Raw genomic sequence first — 21105 nt, forward strand, 5'->3', positions numbered from 1 at the left:
AGGCGGCCATGTCTTGGTAGGCACCAGTTGTGCTTTTCTCATTCCAACAGCTCTGAGATGTCCAAAACTTGAACTATTGTTTTATAATCCCCTTCAAATGTATCCCTAACCTGCTGGGTGTGCTCCTCGTTCTTTATGATACTGTTTTTTATTTTGTTGTTGAGGAAAAAACTGAAAACCTGCAGGTCATTTCCCTTTTGACTTTGAAATTAAGTGCTACGTTGTTTTGTTTCATCATACAAAATCCCAATCATATGTGCAGGAGTCTGTGGTTGTAAAGTAACAAAATGTGAAAAGGTTTCAGGGTAATGCAGAGTTGCATGGCAGGGTAGGATGTTTTAACTGGTTGTAATGTAGCTGAGCTTTTTTTAAGCTTATTTCAAAGACAGAAAATGATGTAGGAGGCATTAATAGGTCAACGAAAACCAAGCACCACCGCCACTGATCTGGTTTATGTGAAAAAAGAAGCATGCAGGGAGAAATCATTAACAGAGCAGTGCTGATTCCCTCATCGAAACCAGAACCTAAATGTACATTTATGCCAACTATTCTGTCAACGACACACATGCCGAATTAATCTTTATAAAGAAGACCAAATATGCATTTCCAAAAAATGGAAAGAAATATTATATTTTTCATAATTCAGACAGACAGCAGTGTATCTCTAACTGTTTTATGAACATTTGTTGTTGCATTACTTCTAGATGTTTTTGTTTTGTTTTTTTCCCCTCCTGCATTATATCACCTGACAGTTTTATTTTAAAGAAACAGTAGCCTTTTACACATCTGGTGCCCTGTAGACGCGAAATAATCCATGTCTTGCTCGTCTGCTGTGAATCTTCCCAAAACCACCATAGCTGCTCACCCATCTCTCTCCCGACTCTTCAGGATCACCTGCCTTTTACTTCTCAGACTCTGATGACTGCAGACAGAGAGCTGGCTGAGGGAGACACACACATAGAGATTGTTGGGTAGCTGCGCAATCACAGGGACTCTCTATGCAGCTCAGTGCTCTCTGTCATCACAGATGCATTTTGGTTACCTACCTCAACCCTGTTATTGGCCTTTCGCTCAGGTCGCAATGAAGGAAGCTATATAGTTGGAACAGTGAAGCAGTGAATTTTAGTACGTAGACGAACACAGAAACAATGCTCAGCCGCACAAACGGAGGGAGACCTTTTCAGGACCTTTATGTCATGCACTACTTAGTAAACACATCATACTTCATTTCCAGTTCTAGATGTGAATGTGTTTCATGCTTTTTTTTTTTACTTTTTTTTATTCTATTTTCTCTCACTTGTAGTTTACTTGTGCCAAGAAAACAGGAGAAACAAAGCGGGAGACGCTTACAACTCACACAACTCCACACGATTGGTTTATTGAATTTCCTCTCTGGCTAAGACTGACTTATGACCTTAACTGGACAACATTCAGATTATTTATAGGAGCAGGAAAATACGAATAAAAACTTTTCTCATAATTCAGAATGGGAAACAGTGTTGCGAAAGTTGCACGTTTAAAACCCAATATTCCAAAAATGTGGATGGTTGATTTGTACGAGTCCCCTCTGCAGTCATTTTAATTTTTTTATGCAAACCAGCACTTCTGTACTATATAAGTGGTTACCTTCTTAGTAATCCTAGATCATCTCTAGTTGTATGCCTTTTAAATTATGTACACTTAATTCTCAGCGGATGTTCTTCTTGCATATATTTCTTGTACTTAATTGTTAATATCACATTGGAGGTGCTAGGAGGGGAAAAAGCAGTAAACTGTTGAAATAATCGATCAAATGTCAAAGTTAGATGTCTCCTTTGTGTATATTTATTAAGCACCAATGTGATATTTTCCTTCCAGGGCTGCTTGCAGCCAGAATCAGTGTTTTTATGATAACCTCTTTTGGGAGTAGCATCACTAGGGATCCACGGATCCACTGGACTTGTGCTTCAGCAGTGATCTTGTTTGTGCGATTAGACTTTAATAGGTCAGGCTGTCATGTTGCAGAATCACATTTGAACTGAGTTGCTCAGAGCTGTCATCGCAGAGCGGCTGCCGCTGTCACTCCATCAGCAAAGGTGCTCCAACAACTCTTGCTAACAACTAGCAACCTCCAAAAAGCGTCTGGTAAAAAGTGAAAAGTGGGGCTTTATCCTAATAGTTTTACAATCACCTCTTTTTTTTCTCTCGCTTTGTTCAAAAACCTTGCATTTTGGTCAAAGACATGGTGTGCTCAGGAACTCATTGATCCTTGCTCATATAACTCAAACGTGTTTTCTTCATAATTCTGCATTATGTTCAGATCGGATTTTCTGTGAGGTGCAATCATCTCTGTTGGTCATCTAAGTGTATAAGAATCAAATTCGAACTATAATAACTGGATACAAGTGTTTTAGTCACCAGGGAAAAAATTTACTCTTTCTGCCTCTGTAGCACACCTAAGAGGGATAAGCATTAACATCAGGTTATACAGCAACCCAGGGAAAATAATGTGAGAAACAGTAACATTCACAATTAGGATTTAGATTTTTTTTTTTTATGAAATAAAATGTAGCTTTCTGATGTCTATAGGGACATTAAACGAAATATATTCAGGTTTAGAATGAGAATGAGAAAAGTTCAATTGAGCTTTAGAAAATTGTGAAAAGTTTAGATTTATTTTTATTTTATTTTTGTTTTACGTAGAAACCGATAGAAAGATTGATCTATTATCATTAAATCCCTATTTTCTGCCATGAATCACGCTCAGGTGCTCACAAAGGGTGACGCGGCCTAGGCATTCACAGGGTTTGTTTCGCTTCAAGCAAACTGATGATATACGGTGCAGACTCATTTCCCTTCAGTAATTATCTCATAATATTCATCATGTCAAAAAAATAAAAAAACAAATCAAGTCAGACGGAGAGAAGAAAAGCATCCGGCTAGATTGATAACATGTTTTTGTACGTAATTATGTGGTTCTGTTCTCAGTGCAACGAATGTGTATGAAACCTGAAACTTTTTTTGTTTCCTTAACGCCCTCACACAATGCAATCAGCTCTTTTCTTGAAAGATCCTTGACATTAATCAAACTGGTGCCAAATGACCACACTGATATGATTGTGAACTGCATACATTTCCAATGAATTTACCTGTTTGTTCTTTGGAGAACCCCCCCTCCCCTTCCTCCCCCCCCACCACCCCCCACCACCCCCAAATGACCACACACTTCTAAAACTTCTCCTGGGTTTCAAGACATTTTAAGTAATTTGTTGTCAGACAGTAATTTGCTGTATCTGTTCTTCAGTGTTTAAGGTCAGTATTATATTTTTGCATACTTCTCTCAAGAAGGCAGATTAAATCCAGTGTATTTAAAAGTAGTAGGCAAAGTAAACTCTACAGTAGATCTGCATGAAAAAATAAAAAGTGAGAAAAAAAAAAACAAGGAAGCTAATGTGTTATTTTAGCTCGATTGAAACGTGTTAGTCAATTCTTATTGGACTTGTGATGGTAACACTGTGATATTCAGCCATATAATGGCAAAAATAATGTTGTGATCTCAGTATGGTACTATTGATGGTCCTGTCTCACATTGTCAGTCAATCTGTTTTAATGGTGTGTATTGATGAAAAAAGGCTGAGTGACCTTTTTAGTTGACAAAGTCTGTCTTGCCCCTCCTCGGTGCCTGATGATCACCTTTTACTCATCCTGTTCCCATCTGGCATCCTCTTCACACGATTGTCTCCGGGTGAGGTCCTGTCAGTCTTATTACCTTAATATAAAAATAACACATTGTGTTCATTGTTTCCCTCACACACCATCTTTGCTTGAGGAGAATGTCTGGGTTGTATCGCTGTTGCCAACAGGAGCTTAAGCTACCCTATGCGCCTCAGAAACAGGAAAATAACTCCTGGGTGGAATTTGCTCTGCCAGTGAGGCCGACTACATAACACCTGTCTTTTGAATTTAAGATCAAACGTTACAGTCAATAGCTGCCACCTGGTTAAAAAAAAAAACTGCATACTGAGACATCTATTAAATGTATATGAATAGATAATTGAACAGCAGCGTCACTCCTGCTTCACAGCGTAGACAAGATAATCAAAAAAAAACCCTACTGGGGAAAATTACATGGATAAGTTGCCAAAATAAATTGTAGGAGTAAGAAAATTTGATCTGCTCTGACCTATTGCTGTCAGGGTTCTATTGGAGTGTTATTAGCACAAAACCGAACAAAATAGGAGGTTAGTATATTCGGAAAGATGCAAACTCAATTCTAGGTTTGTAACCTGTAGGGTTTAAACATTTTTAAAAAGAGAGATTGCAAACATAATCCAGTAGTGAAGTGGCTTATTTTTAATACTGAGCCCAAAGTTACAACAGAAATAAATGAATTAAGTATTTAACGTTAAAAACAGCAGTTTATATTTGACAGATTTGACAGAAACTGGTCACTCCTCTTTCAGTGTCAACCTATTTTCAGTTGTTTTAGAGAGAGTTATCTGCAAAGCTGTCTGCTTTGCTTCGGCTTTTACAGGGACTAAAGATGGATAAAAGTAAAAACTTTCATTTCATCTATGCAGTTTCATTTCCACTATGTCCTACAGGGTTCAAACATGGTGCCAACCAGAAAACAGAAACTATACACTGTCCATTTCCAGCTGTTTCATCTGTTTTCTGTCTCTAATCAACTTAGCTCGTCATCATGCATAATCATGTCTGTTTGTCTGACAGATAAATTTTTTTTGTCAGTCTGTCTTGTTGTACGTCTGTCTGCTGAGGTCACTGCCAGCATCTGCTTTTTACCCACAGTTTGATTCAGGTCAACACAAAAACATGTTTTAACTAGCGTTCGCAGAGCATTGTCAGGGATCTCTGCTGTATGTTTCCATAAGGTTTTGTTTCTGCATTCTCCTAAACCAGGGTGAAACAATTCTAAACTATAAATCTCTATACATATCCACATATACTGTATGTACTGTACTGTATGTGTGTATGTATAAATGTACAAAAAGAAACATTTTTTGTGGGTTGTATCGTTTTAGGGTTCATTGTGCAACACTGATTGAAGGAAAAAAAATAATATCAGTGGTAATAAACTAGCTCTAGTAATAATAAACCCTGTGTTTGTCTATTGTCTCCAAATCTGTGTGCCTTGTGGAAAGTATAGTAATTTACATGAAAAATGTGTGTTTGCCGGCTTCCTTCTAGCGGTCCACAGAGATGCAGCTGATCAATGCACTTTTATCGTCTCTCTATCGCTCTCTCTCCTTTCTCTTCTCCTGTTTGGCACATTAACTCATGGCCTCCTGTCCAGACAAAGACTATCGAGCACAAGGCCCAGAGGTCCTGGTCGATGAGGTTTGGTGCCAGACTTACAATCGTGCTAAATCCCAACGCATGACTGCACTTTGAGACAAACCCAGAGTCCAATATAAGTCAGCTGCCTCTTTATCTGCCTCTTCTGAGTAACGCACAAAAGACGTTTGCCTTTTGTTGGGCTTTTTGACTTCTCTTGACTGTCACTACTCTGAGTAATTATGATTTTACTAGCATATGGGATGCAGCAAAATCACAGCATTATTCAGACCAAATAAATACATTTTTAGATTGAATTCTATCATTTCAGCTATAAATGCAGTGGAACAAAAACTAACAATGCATTTTATAGGATCCCAATAACCAACTAATGAGCTGAACATGTCCTCTACAGATAGTGAAGAATCTTTGTAACCCCAGGAGATTTTTGAAATCCAGTTACCTTCTTCCACACTCAGCATGATGGATTCAATCCAGCCTTAATACTTTTTTTTCAATTTCAATCGAATTTCACCTTTAACTATTGCTCTGACTTTAGATATGAGCTAGTTTAGTCAAATAGCTATTTTATGGTCATTGTCTGACTTAAGAACAACATTTGTCCAATGTGTACGGCATATCTAAGGGCCATGTAGCTACACCAGAGATACAGAGACATGGATTATGAATCATTAGTTATTTAAGTCTATGATCAAAATAAAACAGCACAGCACACATTAAAATATTTTTTTTTGAAAGTGTGCCAACAGTCAGAGGCTAGACCCGTGGAGTCATTATGTTTAGCATTAGTTTCCTGACCCACATGCATAATCAAAGACAGTGTAAAAGGTTTATTTACACATATAATGTGCAAAGCTTTGAGGAGATCCAGAAGCCAAGGACTAGCCCAATCTGAAGAGGACAGGGGAGTGGTTAGGAGGAGCAAAGTATTTTTGTATTTGGATTGAGGAGAAGAAACTGAAGGATATTACAATCCAGGCAGTGAGTTGTTAACCTGAATCTCACCATATGGATGTGGTTCCGCCAAACTCAACAAGGCTCAGCACATCCATCTGGAATCGCTGCCATTGGGAGGGATTTCAATACCACATAAAATGGATGAGCCAATCAGGATCACTGGATTTTTAGTAGATGTCACATATCAGAGAAGCAACTGCTTGGATTCAGACAACAATGGCGGCTCACAGGGAGGAAGCAAAGGGTGACCAGGCATCCCAGAGTCCCCATTTTGGATGACCTGTCTCCAGCAAAAGCTGTCCCCAAAAATGTCCCCAATTTCAGTGTATCATGATGGAGTAAAAAGGTTTAACGTAGCAAGAGGTATTTATCCGGTCCTGCCGCTGGCCTGGCGTAGAAGGAAAGTTGAGTCGAATGCTCCTTCCCCGCCCAGTCGGCGTTGCAGATCAGGCAAAACAAACCACCGCCCCGACGGAGACACTACGCCCGCCCGCTTAGCAAAATCAGAGACATCCCAGGTTTTCATTAGAGAAATCTGGTCACTCGGTGACGTTGATCATGCTATTTCATCAGTGTTGTCCAATCTACCGAATATCTTTAAAAGAAGGCTTTTGTTAGTTGAAACAATGGTTTTGGTTTCGATATGAGTGGTTGTAGTAGCATGTCAGTAAAGATGACAGACAAGTGGTTTATCCAATCATATGCAAGGATTTTTGATGAAGCCCCTCCTTCTGTAATACATCTCCAATGGAATGATCCTAGAAGTATGTGTGGAGCTCTGCAGAACGAGATCCATCTGGGGAGAGTCAGGTTAGTGGGTTGTAAAACAAAACATAGATACAAGACTGTGGATTCCACTAAAGTCTTTGTAGCCATGGATGTTACCAACAGGGAGAAATTCAGAAGGAGACTGAACATAGCATTGGAAGCGGGTAAGCAGGTTACGACTAAGAAGCTCCAGAGGACAACCGTGGAGTGTGTGAGTTTTCCAAAGTTGACCCAATGAAGAGCAAATGATCCGAGGAATCCAAGGTTGAAATGGAAGCCAACATGAGCTTAAGCCTAGGAGACACAGAGGATGATAGGAGTGAGTTGAGCTCAGGTAAATAAATAGCAGGCAAAAACACATATGCAGAGATTAAAATGTCCAACGGAAGGATGATAGCCAAGAAGACACTAGAAGAAAAACTACATTGGTGCTTGACTCTATCATAGAGACTGATCCTCAGGCAAGGTATGGTCATCCAACAGCTACTTGTATCCCTAGCAGCCTGATGAGGGTGATTGCAGTAAGGTGGGCGAGCTGCAGGATCCTAGCCACACCCTCCTGTGGAAATCCTCCATTCAGGTAAAGGTCTCACATAAAAGACAAATTCACACCCCAGGATTATGACATTCAGGGTTTTCAAATGAGCATACTAAGGATGTAACAATAACAAAAAAGTTATTGACATGAGAAATAACAAGGATCCGACAACAAAAAGCTACTGCAAGTATATATAGTAAGATCAACCAAGCTAAGCCAAGCCTAGATCATTTGTGAGAGAACAACAAACACCAGGACTCTTAGAAATAATTTAGAGATAAACATGGAGATGAGACCAAAGGCATCAGAAGACACTTGTAAACTTGTCAAAGCCTTGTGAAATAATGACTAAAATTATTAGAAGAAGGGGAAAACAGAGCTGCTGTTGTTGAGCCACATGGTGTCACTTCTATGTCATAGCATTATTACAGTAGTTCCCCTTAAACAGCTTCGCCCTCTTCCTCATATGGACACCAACAGACACATAACATTTGAGACCAAAGCTGTGAAACCTTATCCTCAACTGGACCCCCTCAGCGGGGCCATGGTTCCCTCTGACCCCACAGCATTAAGAGCGAGACCACAATGTCCCAGGAGATCCCAGAGGACAATAAGGTGGGGCGCAAATGTCTTTTTGGTTCCTCGCCCCAATCGCTTTTTAGCAGCTCAAAGGGAGCAGCCGAGGGAGAGAGGAGTCAGAGGTCAGAGCGACCACAGCCAGTCAGGCTCGTCTACCTCTGATGTTCGCAGTTTTCTTTCTGCCTCTCCCACTCTTTTTTTTTTTTTACTGCTTCCAGATTTCCTCTGCCTTAATGCACTTCCCAGGTGACATCCCTCCTGTCACGACACAAATAATAAAAATCCTCCTGTCAGCTCCTGTTTCACTTTTTTTAATACCAATCTCAAGATATGTGAGGTAGTCTTTGTGTGACAGTCTTTGTGTACATTCAATCCACGTAGGTCATAAATGGGACGTTAAATTCAGTTGTATTTAATTGTGTCAGACTTGTTTTTAAAAGGTTTTATGGTTTGCAATCGAAAGGCATTTATCTGTAGAAAATTGCAAGCATTTTTTCTTGAGCACTGACCAAAATTAAACTTTTTTTAAAGTAATCTTTAAAAAAAACTGATCCAATTAAATTGCTATGTTAATGGAAACTTCCTTTTTCTGTGTGGGGGACATCTCAGAGTCTGGTGCTTCTTGTTAAAGGGAATACTAAAAAGGATACAATGCAAAAAACAGAAGGAATGGGAAAGTGACAAACAGCTTATCAAAGTTTCTGATGATTTAGACTTCAAGGATATCTTTGTGATTACACAAAGCTATTCACAATTACACTTAGCAGCTTACACCTCTCTACACTTTATGGAACCCACAGAGTTAATTTTATTCAACCTCTGAGGAAGAATAGATTCGGAAAGGATATTTTAATCCAGAATAATATTCTGACTGGACAGACTGGCAATTTATAGAGAGTGATCAATGGAGATAGATATACCAGTGCCCCTACAACTTTGCTGAATTAACTTAGGATCTTTTTTCTTAAATATTTGGCCAGTTGAATATTTATACATCAAGACTTTAAAATTCTATTAACAGATAAACTCAAAAAATTTAAGAAAAGACCTTTTACATTTTTCTATGTAGTGCAAAAGGAAAAAAGGGGATGATGTTAAAAATGGATAAAAATACATGCAGGTGAATCACATACGGTGCCTGTGATAATAACATTGTTACTCTGTGTTTTGAAAGAGTTTTAGTCTGGATTCACACTCAATACGATCAAGCTCATTCAGATCTGTGCTTACCAATCACACTCATAATACTCACCTTAAACCCAACAAACCCACATGTGGGCCTAGTTGAGTCAGTTGTTTTAATTCCACCTCTAAACAACGTGGAACGCGGCTTTTCTTTTGTAACTGGCTTGCAAGCAGAGGTTTTAATGTATCCAAAACAATTCCCTAAAATATTTAGGGTATAACAGCTATTAATATACACCTGATGAGATTTAAAGTCCTCTAAACATGGCAAACATTTAGGAAAAACACTGCATAAAACATGCATCTACCGCCACAAAAAGCCCATATCTGGTATCAGGTGTTTCATAAAGGTTGTTTTTGTAATAGCATATCTGGCGACATTAACTCCATGCACAATTGAGCTAATAGTTTAGCTTTACGCATTATTTTGATGACACATTGTGTAAATGTGTTAACCAAAAACTATTTCATAGGCACAGGAGTCCTACAATGGAAACCAGCAATTTTACTTGACCAGATTCCATTTTATGAGGTGGAAAACACATTTAGCACATTTGGCTATATTGTGCCAAAATCACAGCTCCGCCGGGCACGCTATCCACTAAAACGCTTGTGGAACAAATATTCTTCAACTGATTCACTTCATATTTTCTGCATTTATAGTTAAGATGTGGCTCTATAACATCTGATGCTTTCCCTGGGTTTTCAAAAGGGTTTTCATGATGTTTTGTACTGTTTATTTAGAAACAAAATTTGGTTAAGGCCCAAACATTTTCTTTTTTTTTTGTTCAGTCACCAATGAATCAGCCACAGTTGCAATAGAGGTTTCACTCAAAAAATATTCTCTTATGGCTTACCGCTACACAGGTAACATACATTTAATTTATACTTTAAAACTGTGGAGCTGTACTTGATTTAAATCAGATATAATTTTAAGCAGAAAATGCTCCTTTAGGGCTTAAACTGTTTTTAGCTCCCTAGTTCTCTTAGACCAGAGAGAACCTCTTAGACCTCTTTGCTCTTTGCTTGTTCTTCTGTTTGCCAACCAATATGCATGTCTGTTGCTCTCTCTTAATGTTCCCCATTGCTCAGGTGTCTCCATTCTCTCTTACTTGTCTCTCTGATTTTTCAACTATACCATGCTGGGTCCTGATGCAGTGTCTGATGCTGATTTTCTTGAGCAAGAAATGTTTTGTAAGTTTTCCTTCTTTCTTTATTTTCCTATTAAACACACAGCCTGACTATAGTTCTGCTCTGTATTTGAGTCTTTTTCTAACCAGATCATGGCAAGTTTAATAGAGAATGGTCTAAGATTTATCAGGTTTTGGACATGAATCAGCCCTAAAGTTCTGATGCATTAGAACTTTAACAAAAGATAATGCGCGTAATCTTTACAGCCCACCTTATTTACAAAAAAATAATGTTTTTGTTGTTTTGTTTTTTACAAACTGCACTATCTAATCCAAGTAAATACATATTTATATGCATATGATGCATTATGTAATCGTGAAATGCATTACAGTATTTAATGCACTGTCTAATGACCTTGGGGCTGTTATTCTTTGATTCTTTGTTCTTAACACTGTGTTGAAAGGTCCTTGAACAAGAACAAAAGAACAGTGCAAATAAGAAGCAAAATAACTGATTTGAATAAAGTGCTCTGTGATACAGTCCATATTTTACTGCATTTCTTCAAAGTGAATCTGTGAGAGTGTTCTTGTGGGTATGTTTCAACAGAGGGGTTTTTTTTGTGGTTGAAAATGATAGTATCATTTCTGCCACTTCTCCCTACCCCACGCTGTTGCCTGTGGCTCCGGTTTAAGATGGACTGTCTTCTGGTAAAGGGTGACTGATGGAGAATGTGCACATTAACATGCTGAGGCCACGGGAGACGTGGCACTGAAAGCATTAATGGAGTAACTGTTTCTCAGAAAAAGAGGGCTGATGTGATTGCAATGTGTGTCGAGGGAATCGTGCTGCAGATGACCATGCAGGCGGGACTACTGACCTTAAAATACATATATTCATATTTAAAGATAATCTGGGTAGCCTTTAATTTTGGTGATAAGTGCAAAGCTCACATGCAGAATGGATGTTTATCATCTAATTTCTCTTCATCTATCACTCAAACACACACACACACACACACACACACACAGACACACACACACACATGCACATGATTAGAGTACTCACAAGTTGAGGTATAACAAGGTACCCGAGCTCCCTCAAGAAAGTAAAAAGAGGGTAATGGTAAAGAAGGGGGAGGGGGAGAGATGTTGGATCCCCTGTGTGCACACTGATGTGCAGAGCAGGACAAAGAAAGGATGAGGGTGGAACAAAGAGCAAAAGATGGAGGTGTGAGGCTTCAAGCTTCAGCTTCCAGAATAAAGAGCGATTAATGCGGGACGTAGCAATGCATGGTCTAAACTGTGAAAATCTGAAACCACCAAGAGATAGAGAAATCATACGTGTCTGTGTAAGGTTTAAATCATAAAACATGAATAATTAGGTTGAGCATATACATCCTGGGCTGATATTTTCACAGTAGGCTATTGGAATTCCTTTCAGAAGTTCATATGATAAAAAAATATAAAAAAATCAAGTGAATTTCCCCTGTGATCGTCTATGACATGTGAACAATTTACCACTCTTTCTAAAGAAAGAGTGGCAAATTGAACACTTGAGAAGACTGTGCAGAAATATTTCCAATAGACACGAAAGAGCCCTGAAGCACTTGCTAATTTCACAGTGTTATGGCCCTGAACACTGTGTGGAAATCATGAAGCTGGGAAATTGTTCACTCTGTGGTTTAGCAGCAGTAACATCCATTCTGGGCAGACATGGTGTTGCTGAATTTGGATCCACAGGTCAAAACTCTGCATTCTAGTTGTAGAGGTCACTTGGTGTTCATGGAAAGCCAATATATTTATATTTAATCTCTGTGTGCAGACAGTGTGTAAAACTGAAGTCAAATTCCCTGTTTCGGTGCACAAACATTGGGCAATAAAGCAAATTCTGATTCTGCAATCTCCTGTATGTGGTAGATGGAAGCTGTCCAGATTGGGCCAACACGGTTTCCTTAAGATGCATCTTTCAAATTGCCAACAGAACATGACCCTTCTAGGGTGAAGTGGATGCTATACTCCCTGTAAACTGACCAGGAGCAGGAAAAACCTCCTGTTAGGTGAAAAGGCATCCTCTTGGTCCAGGTTGGTCACTAGATAGAGCTCTATGTTGTATTGTCAAAAAGGGGCACTAAGGGCCCATTCCCATCAAAATCGCAGAAAGAAAAGTGTAGATACAGTAAACATAAATAAAAGAAAAAAAAGTAATAATCAGATCTGTTCACTCATAAAATGTGTCCGAATTTAGATTTTTCAGCAATCCCATTTCTTTTGGTTTTATAATTTTGTTTAAGTTTAAAATCCATGCATTTCAGAGGTGACGAGCTCTGTTCAGCTTGCTGAGCATTTATTAAGTCATTTGCTCTGATGCTGTTGCTCCTGGAGATGATAGTAGAGGAGATCACACTCTCCACAACAGACTTATAGAAGATATGCAGCATCTTGCTAAAGACCTAAGCTTGCTCGAGAAGTAAAGTATGCTCCATTTCTTCCTGTAGACAGCTTTACGGTTGTATCTCTGGTCGACCGTTGTCCAGGTGAACAGCAAAGTATTTATACTCCTCCAACGTCTCCCTTTCTTCTCCCAGGATGGAAATAGTATTTGACCTTTTCCTGTTTCTCCTGAACTCTAAAATCATCTCTTTTGTTTTGTTCACATTCAAGATTACATCATTGTTACCACACCATACCTCCAAGTGTTACACCAACTCCCTGAACTACATTTCTTGTCTGTCTCTGATATACGGCTCTTCAGCCTCACAACCTGTGGTATGTTTGTCCGGTAGTCTTTGATCCAGGCAATTGTTGAGGCTTCCTCCTGAGTCTTCTGAGGTTTCTGACAAAGCAAATCAGGCTGAATCGTGTTAAATGCACGGGAGAAATCAAAGAACATGATTATAACAGTGCTGGCCGCTTTGTCCAGATGACACTGGGTTTGGGGGGGGGGGCAAAGGGAGCATCAACGTCTTCAGATTTTGGTTGAAGTTAAACATGTAAAAGCATGTAAAAAGATAAACATTTAAAACCATTTGAGGTGTAACAGGAAGGTTTTGGGTGTAAGGAGGGCAGGGTGTCTGTTTGGCTTTAGGCAAGAGAGGAGGATGCTGAGCTTGTTCCTGAACTCAACCTAATGAAAATTATATAATATATATATATATATATATATATATATATATATATATATATATATATATCCATCATCCGGTCCAATCATCCTTCTGCTCAAAGCCTAGGACAAAGCCCATGTTTCAACAGCTCACTTTCCCTTGTCCTGACCACCTCAGCAACGAGCACGGCTAAAAACTCCCACCGCTCATCTGTGTCTCTTGGAACCGGCCACTTTGGTGCCATTTTCCAAAATGTGTCTGGAGGTGGGGTTGAGTCTTTACATGGGGGTGAGTTACACTTTAAAACCTGTTGACCGAGTGTTATCTGAGTTTTTCCACATTTGTTTTTTGAAGATGTGTGTGTAGTTAAATGGTTTCCAATACTGATTTTTGAATTTTGATGTGAGAAAAATGCAGCTTTTTGTCTGGTTTTCAAGAGCTCCAAATCCTTGGCTTCTACAGTCATGAACATTTATGTGTGTATTCAGCTACAGCTGGGTGATAAAACACTCATTTACTCGCTCTCACTCCTTCCCACTCGCTGCTCTTCAGTGCTTATTTTTCCACCTCTCCTACATCTTTCTGCCTGTTGCCCTGGTCAGTTGCTCTTCACCAGCTCACCCCTTCCTCCACTCCATGCTCAGGAAAAAGCATTTCAAGGACTGTGATTTGTTTTCACAGCTTTGTTCCATCACTTTTATGTGTGACCTTGTCCTTTTATGGGGAATTAAATGAAAAAAGGATGGCTTTTACTAGCTATTTGGCTCAAACATTTTTACTTATTGATTTTTCAGCATCTAATCTTGCTTTGTGCCAAGGATGACTTCCTGTTTCATTGACCTGAACAGAGAAAAGTTGTTGGAAGTAGAGTACGTCAGGTTTGTCTACTGATTTAGAAAAAAAATAAGTCAACTCTGCCTGTTTCCAGTTTAGATTGTATGTTTCTGCCCCTCTGTCCCTTCCCTCACTCTGCCCGAGGAAGCCATATGGAAGCACAGTGTGTTGTATTAATTAGACCCCAGGGTGTGGGCCCACACCCGGGACAGGAAAGGCTCCAGCAGTTGCTATGCCAGCAGCAGAAATCTACCTCCCAGCATAAACTGGAGAGGATGGAAGCATGGCAGGTGACATGTAGGTGGGTCCAGTGCAGCAAAATATTTTTCCGGTAAAACTGATGATAAATGACCACAGACTCAAGATGAGCCAGAGGCTGCCAAAGCTCTGGGGGATGTTTCATTAGCAATGCATAAACTGTAAATAAAATAATTTTAACATTATTTGCTGAAAACGGGAGCACATGCAGAACATGCAGTTTTTTTCTCTCTCTCTTATTATAGAACTTTGTAATATCAAATAGCTTAATTAAAAAAAAAAACTGCTACAGATGGAATTTTAAAATTGATGTTTAAGTATTTAGCCTTTATTTATCTCCCACTAAATTAATTCTTAATGAAGCTCAGGTAGATGTGCTATATTATAATTACATCTTTACAACAGATGATGCCATGGGGGGAAAAAAATGAAGACTTTGTTTGTAACAGATAGAATAACAGCAGACACCACCTTTGCAACAGACTGAAGCCAATATCAACGTTTGAAAAATATTATTTACTGTATGTCTAAAGCTGAAAACTATAAATAATTATAATAAAATGGGGCAGTGGAAAAACATTAGGTAGAATTACGTGCACCAGGTTTACTCACCCCATTCTAATTCTTCTTATCCCACTTCCATTTTTTTATCTGCATACCATAACCATGTGTCTACATTGAGACCTCTTAAACATTAGGGAGTTTGATTAATTAATAAATGTTTGTTAAAAGGATAGTACATTATGCAAAATTCCTCCTGATTGTGGCCAGTTGAATGTTATGAAATATGGAATCACACAGCCATTTTTCCTTATTGTAGTCTACGAGTTCATCATAGAAGATCACCTTAAATTACTGGTTGCCAAAGCAGGTGTGACGTCACCCTAACCCAAAACTGCAAACACACAAAATTCTAAAGGGGGAAACTAAAGAACCCTGAAATTTAGTTATTAGTTGTACACTGATGGTAAAATGGTTTAGAACCATCTTAAAGAGCCAAGCACTTACATATGTGTCCATAAAAAGGGCAAACGTTCCATGTAAATTATTCATACAATCTAATCTGCAATGCAGGCAGATCTTCTCATCTTGTGGTAATGGTGTTGCAACCCAGTCTACATCTAGCACAGTTGGTAAAAAAAAGAAAAAAAAAAGATGCGAAGATGAGAAATGGTAGATGTATCTAATCTATAATTACTTTTTTTTATTGGTTTTGAGTTTAGTAAAAAGTTTAAAGACAGCACAACAATCACTAAAGACAACATTGCAAGTGCAGTCTAAAACTTAAATACTGTTTGAAAGAAATAATAACATGCTGTTTTATTAGTGGACACTATAGAAGTGGAATTGCAGATTTCTGCCAGTGTTATCTAGTCAGAGGGGTCAAGTGGGAAGAGTTCACTCTTGGGCCCAGGGCTAAAGAATAAGTCAATATGGAATACCCTTTAAAAATAAGAATAATTTGTACCATTTATATATTGTATATCTCTGCATTGACCCATCATCATTGGTAATGAAGTGCTTGACAATGCTGTTACCGTCATAAATAGATCTCTGCAAGGTGATTTGATTCTGTTAGTTTATAAGATACATTTTATTTTTATTTTAAATGTGTTATTTTCACCCTTATTACAACTCTGCTTACCTTGAGATTGTAATATGATCTCCTGTTATATTATTCCATATTACACTATTCTGTCTGTAATAAGTCATGTTTTGTTTTTTTTCTGTCTGGGTGGATTTCTGTCAGCATTAATATTACCAGAGTCCGAAGTCAAATTCTGCATTGGAGCAATTTAGATAACTATATTGTCAGTGCTTTCTGACTATTTTTACTCCAGCACATTTTAGCAGATCAAATAAATTGGTGAGTTGGTCTTTGATAAATATGATCATGATTATCAGCTGGCTGGGTTGAGGTGTAATAGGTAGCCATTGTATGAACTGAGCTCATGTGGATCATTTGGATTCAGGAGAATAGTTGTTTTAGGGGCCTTAAAATTCAGTTCACAGGGTCAACGAGGATAGTAAACCTGCTTTGGTTGAGACCAGGTGGATAGTTAACTCGCTGAAAGGCTAATAAAAGCAGAGATCTTGAGTGTGATAACGCATGTCGAAATTAAATATGCTTTCATGCCCATTTTGATTGAATGCAGACTTTTATTCAACATGTACAAAGGTGTTACATTCATTGATAATTAAGGTTGATATTAGTGTTCTAAATCCAAAAACACATATTAAGATATTTAATTCCTATTAAACTTTTAAAAATCTAAGACTGGTCTTTCTTTTGAACAATCTTCAATGTATGCTTGGGCTCTTAATTATTTCAAAGACCTTAGTGCTCACATCATAGACCTGGGTGGGCATCAGCAGCCATGGTTTTGCTAATAAGGTGGTTTGTTGAAATAAAAAAAGGGGCCTGACTGATGGAGCAAAGGGGCCTTAATAGGAAGCTGGTGGGGGTGGGGGCAGATTAAAAAGCTGTAGGAAAGGGGCACACACAGGGTCAGTGTTTGCCCAGCTGTCATCTGGGCAGCTGAATGGAAAGTTTGAGTATAGAAATGGTTTTGAAGGTGGAGATGCCACAAAGCTTGCTGGCTGTTTCTTGGTATCCAAAAGCAGCAACAGCTGATAAAATACCCAACTGTGGCCACTGTATACTTGGTTGCTTCTTTTCAATTGCTATAAAATTCTTTGGCATCCTATGATCCAAAATGTAGCATATAGTAGTCTTAGACAACTAAACCAAAATAGTGTCTGGAAGAGGATAGTTACTGATAATCCTCTGTAGGGGAGCAGGTGCAACGCAGCAACAGAATGATTTTAGGACTCCCATTCCTAATATGACACCAAAAAAACAAACAGAGGCTCACAATAAAGAAAAGCCTAAATTAGCTCAGCTCAATTGACAATTAGTTTTTGTAATTTTTATTTAGTGCAAAATTATTAAAGAGTGGTGACATCATTGTATAAACTATTTAATGTAGTTGATATTGCTGATCCGGTAATTTACTGGGACAAATTTGCATGTATGAAAGCCGCTAATTCCGGTTTGCTTCTTGCTACTCTCAGCCAAGTTCAAAGTATACAGTGAGAGCAGCAGAGCTACAATGAACAGCTAACATCTAAGCTAACCGGACACATAAACACTAGAGGAGTGTACATGCACAGCCAGTAAATGGAAACTAACAAGGAATGTGCACGGACATTGGAGTTATGTGAGAGCATCAGGATTATTGGCATGTGGGACCCCCAATAGATAAGGTGATACCCCTGGAATCTGAGGAACTGAGGGGGGAGTGGGCAATACCAAAAGTCTGACCAATCCCTGCCATTCGGTCCGAATGACAGGATTGGTCAGACTTTTTACAGGCCAGCAGCTCTCACAGAAAACAAAATTTTTAACCTCCTTTATCTGAAAACATAATTACCAAATATAGCTTTAAAGCCTTCCCCTTTAAAGGCACTAAATATTGAAAGCGTCTGCAAGAAAGTGTTGTCTGAGAAAAGAGTTCTTGATGAATATAAAGGATCTCGTGGAGTGATTTATATCATTCCTGTTGAGGAGGATCAGGAGAAATCAACATGAAACATTTACGGTGGCGAGGTGAGGAAAAGCAGAAGATTGTTGAGAACATTTAATGGTGAGAGAGTTGACAGTTTGTGCTCTTAGAGTTTCAGGAGTTTGTTTTGCCAGAACGAATAAATGTCGGTTGCATGAATTTAATTGTTCGACCATATGTTCCTCCACCTCTTCGCTACTATAAATGTCAGAGCTGCATAGCTCTGTCTGCAAAGGGAAACAAAGATGCCCAAGGTGTGGAGGAGAGCACAGGTTTGAAAAGTGTAAAGGGGACAAACAGATGAAATGTTGTAACTGTGGAGGTCAGCACTCAGCGACACACGGAGGTTGTGAAGTTGGGAAAAGGCTTTTGAAGTTCAGAAAGTGAAGGTGGATAATACCATAAGTTATGCTGAAGCAGTGAAAAGAGTGCAAGGACAAAACTGAGCAGTGGAAACAGGAAAAGTGGTTTAAAGCCTAAGAACAGAAAGCAGCAATAGAGGACAAATTAAGACATCAACAGGTATAACAACTGAAAAGCTTATTCTGTTCATAGCCTACGTGATCAACTGCACAGACCAAGTCAAACATAAAACGGAAAAATTAAAATAATAATCAAAGGAGCTGAAAAAGTATTGGACATGATGGATTTATCATGGGAACAAGTAAACAAAATACTAGAGACAGATAGGAGGCCAGGAAGTGGTGAAGAGCTGCATGATTATTCTGCAATGGAATACAAGGGGTTTGATACAAAATGGTCAAGAGCTGTCGCAATAAAAATCTTAAAAACAAACCAGAATTGATATGTATTCAGGAGACTTTGCTGAAACCAACATTATATTCTGTTATTAATGGATATAAGAGTATACGCAGGGACAGAGAGGAGGTATGTGTGGTATTTGTGAACCAAGAAATGCCATATAGAGTTCTGAAAAAAGGAGAACATTTGGAAATTATAATAATTGAAGCTTGGAGTGAAATTGGGGCTGTGAAGATAGTTAACGTTTATAATCTACGTAAAAGGTTATCTTTGGAATTATTAGAGAAACTGACAGAAAAATTGAAGGGGAAGATGATATGTTGTGGAGATTTTAATGCACATAGCACATTAGGAGGAAGTCACAATGATGATAATGGAGAAGTGATTGAAGAATTGGTGCAGCTGCAGGATGAGATGCTGATGGTGGATCTTCCCCAGCCAGAGGAGCACCATCAGCCTCTTGTCCTGCAGCTGCACCAAGTGACGTCTTCACTGAAAAAGGTCAACACCAACAAGGCAGCAGGTCCAGACATGGTGTCAGGTCGGACGCTTAAATCGTGTGCTGACCAGCTAGCAGGGCTCTTTCTGGACATCTTCAACCTCTCCCTGCAGCTCTCCACGGTGCATGCCTGTCTGAAATCATCCGTTATCGTGCCTGTCCCCAAGAAACTAATCATCACCTGCCTCAATGATTATCGTCCTGTTGCTCTGACCCCTGTCATCATGAAGTACTTTGAGAGGCTCTTCCTAAAGTAGATTAAGGACGCCATTCCTGCTGGCCTGGACGCCTGCAGTTCGCCAACGGGGAGAATCATTCTAAAAAGGACGCTGTTTCATTAGCACTTTACTCAGCTCTGACTCATCTGCAGCATCCCAACACTTATGTTAGGATGCTCTTCATGGACTTCAGCTCAGCCTTCAACACCGTGCTCCCAGACAAGCTGGCTCTGAAGCTCCACAATCTGAGATTATCCACACATCTCTGCTCCTGGATCAGTGACTTCCTCACCAACAGGCCCCAGGTGGTGAGGATAGGGAAACACACATCTGCCCCACTGGTCCTCAACACAGGAACGCCGCAGGGCTGTGTCCTCAGCTCGGCCCACTTCACCTTTTTCACTCAGGACTGCTCTGCTGTCGACCCCACAAACACAGTCCAATGCTTTACAATCACACCCACTTTTACTAGCCCCTTCATACGCTACTATCACTTTAATGTTACTGCCTACTTACACACCATCATTTCAGAATATCTAAATATCACATTGCTGTAAATGAAGCCTCAAATCATCTTTGTTCAATAAGCACCCCACTACCTCATTATCTGTTTTCTGTGACTTTCTTGAACACTAAAAAAATATAAAATGTAGCCCTTGTTCATTGCCTGTTTGTCAGTTTTTGCCTTCATTATGTGTACTCTGAACCGGAATGGCCAAAGAGAAATTTTTCCATGGTGACAAATTAAATATTCTTGATTCTAGCTTCTGTTCCTTGACCTTTAATGGGATCAACAGTAAGAACTCTATCATGGGAAGCAAAGGAGCTTCGGACTGCTGTGCCGAATTCGGACAGCCTTAAACTCAGGCGCCGCGTCATTATGTGACGGAAACACACATGGAGGATGCGAGTCAAATTCAGGCCTACTGTGCTGATAGGTCATGTCACTCAAATCATTGTGTTATACCTAAAGGGTTCTCTGCACCTGTAAGAGACGCTGCAGTGTTCCTAGGCAAAATAAGTCGCGGGAGGGAGAATACAGACTACTTTTCCCGCCTCCTTCCTTACTGACTGCTCTATTCAGACAGCCCTTATCATAGTGACCAATGACACACTTCCGCGTTGGCTAAAGAGTCCTTCCTCTATAAGGGTATTCAGATTGAGCACCAGATTGATAATGTGCAGAACATTATCAATCTGGCAGGCCAGGTTACCAAATAAGCTTTTATGGTTAAATATTTTAACCATGAGTCTTCTGTTTTTATGGTTTCATTTTAAACGTGACTAATAACAGCGCTGCACAAAGGACAGTGTACTGCACATATGACCACATGTTGCCCACACAGCAGACAACAGATGCTGCTCCAAAAGAAGAGGGATTGATTACTTTTTTTATTCTTTGTCAAAAAGGA

The sequence above is a fragment of the Fundulus heteroclitus genome, unplaced genomic scaffold (genome assembly GCF_011125445.2).
Source record: "Fundulus heteroclitus isolate FHET01 unplaced genomic scaffold, MU-UCD_Fhet_4.1 scaffold_38, whole genome shotgun sequence".
Lineage (NCBI taxonomy): Eukaryota > Metazoa > Chordata > Actinopteri > Cyprinodontiformes > Fundulidae > Fundulus > Fundulus heteroclitus.